Here is a 2,722-nt window from a genome sequence, read left to right as displayed (position 1 = left end):
TGATACCCTTCACTTCAAATATCATCTCAACCCTTACTGCTATACCTCTTTTCATCAACTATCCTAACTCCTCATATTGCATGATACCCCCTTCATCAACTATCCTCAACCTCATATTGCATGATACCACTCTTCATCTACTATCCTCAACCTCATAATGCATGATACCCCTTCATCAACTATCCTCAACCTCATATTTCATGATACCTTCATCAACTATCCTCAACCTCATAATGCATGATAACCCCTTCATCAACTATTCTCAACCTCATAATGCCTGATACCCTACTCATCATTTATCCTCAACCTCATATTGCATGATACCCCCCTTTCATCAACTATCCTCAACCTGATATTGCATGATACCCCCTTCATCAACTATTCTCAACCTAATAATGCATGATACCCCTTCATCAACTATCCTCAACCTCATAATGCATGATACCCCTTTCATCAACTATCCTCAACCTCATTTGCATGATACCCCTTCATCAACTATCCTCAACTCCATAATGCATGATAACCCCTTCATCAACTATCCTCAACCTCATAATGCATGATACCCCCTTCATCAACTATCCTCAACCTCATATTGCATGATACCCCTTCATCAACTATCCTCAACCTCATAATGCATGATACCCTTTCATCAACTTTTCATCATCCTCAACCTCATATTGCATGATACCCCTTCATCAACTATCCTCAACCTCATAATGCATCATATCCCTTCATAAACTATCCTCAACCTCATAAGCATGATACCCCTTCATCAACTATCCTCAACCTCATAATGCATATACCCTTCATCAACTATCCTCAACCTCATAATGCATGATACCCCTTCATCAACTATCCTCAACCTCATAATGCATGATACCCTTTCATCAACTATCCTCAACCTCATAATGCATGATACCCTTTCATCAACTATCCTCAACCTCATAATGCATGATACCCACTTCATCAACTATCCTCAACCTCATATTGCATGATACCCCCTTCATCAACTATCCTCAACCTCATAATGCATGATACCACTTCATCAACTATCCTCAACCTCATATTGCAAGATACTCCTTTCATCAACTATCCTCAACCTCATAATGCATGATACCCCTTCATCAACTATCCTCAACCTCATAATGCATGATACCCCCTTCATCAACTATCCTCAACCTCATAATGCATGATACCCCTTCATCAACTATCCTCAACCTCATAATGCATGATATCCCCTTCATCAACTATCCTCAACCTCATATTGCATGATACCCCCTTCATCAACTATCCTCAACCTCATAATGCATGATACCCTTCATCAACTATCCTCAACCTCATATTGCATGATACCCCCTTCATCAACTATCCTCAACTCATAATGTGATACCCCTTCATCAACTATCCTCAACCTCAATGCATGATACCCTTTCATCAACTATCTCAACCTCATAATGCATGATACCCCTTCATCAACTATCCTCAACCTCATAATGCATGATACCCCCTTCATCAACTATCCTCAACTCTCATAATGCATGATACCCTTTCATCAACTATCCTCAACCTCATAATGCATGATACCCTTCATCAACTATCCTCAACCTCATAATGCATGATACCCCCTTCATCAACTATCTCAACCTCATAATGCATGATACCCCCTTCATCAACTATCCTCAACCTCATAATGCATGATACCCCTTCATCAACTATCCTCAACCTCATATTGCATGATACCCTTTCATCAACTATCCTCAACCTCATATTGCATGATACCCCTTCATCAAACTATCCTCAACCTCATATAATGCATAATACCCCTTCATCAACTATCCTCAACCTCATACGTAATGCATGATACCCCCTTCATCAACTATCCTCAACCTCATATTGCATGATACCCCTTCATCAACTATCCTCAACCTCATAATGCATGATACCCCCTTCATCAACTATCCTCAACCTCATATTGCATGATACCCCTTCATCAACTATCCTCAACCTCATAATGCATGATACCCCTTCATCAACTATCCTCAACCTCATAATGCATGATACCCCTTCATCAACTATCCTCAACCTCATAATGCATGATACCCCTTCATCAACTATCCTCAACCTCATAATGCATGATACCTCTTCATCAACTATCCTCAACCTCATAATGCATGATACCTACTCATCAACTATCCTCAACCTCATAATGCATGATACCCCTTCATCAACTATCCTCAACCTCATATTGCATGATACCCCTTCATCAACTATCTCCTCAACCTCATAATGCATGATACCCCTTCATCAACTATCCTCAACCTCATAATGCATGATACCCCCTTCATCAACTATCCTCAACCTCATTGCATGATACCCCTTCATCAACTATCCTCAACCTCATAATGCATGATATCCCCAATCAACTATCCTCCAACCTCATGCATCATGATACCCCTTCATCAAATATCCTCAACCTCATAATGCATACCCCTTCATCAACTATCCTCAACCTCATATTGCATGATACCCCCTTCATCAACTATCCTCAACCTCTCATAATGTACATACCCCTTCATCAACTATCCTCAACCTCATAATGCATGATACCCCTTCAACTATCCTCAACCTCATATTGCATGATACCTCTTCATCAACTATCCTCAACCTCATATTGCATGATACCCCCTTCATCAACTATCCTGTCAACCTCATAATGCATGAT

Source organism: Xenia sp. Carnegie-2017, unplaced genomic scaffold, assembly GCF_021976095.1.
Source record: "Xenia sp. Carnegie-2017 unplaced genomic scaffold, XeniaSp_v1 HiC_scaffold_30, whole genome shotgun sequence".
In the NCBI taxonomy this organism is placed as follows: Eukaryota; Metazoa; Cnidaria; class Anthozoa; order Malacalcyonacea; family Xeniidae; genus Xenia; species Xenia sp. Carnegie-2017.
Note: the sequence above shows the minus strand (reverse complement) of the source record.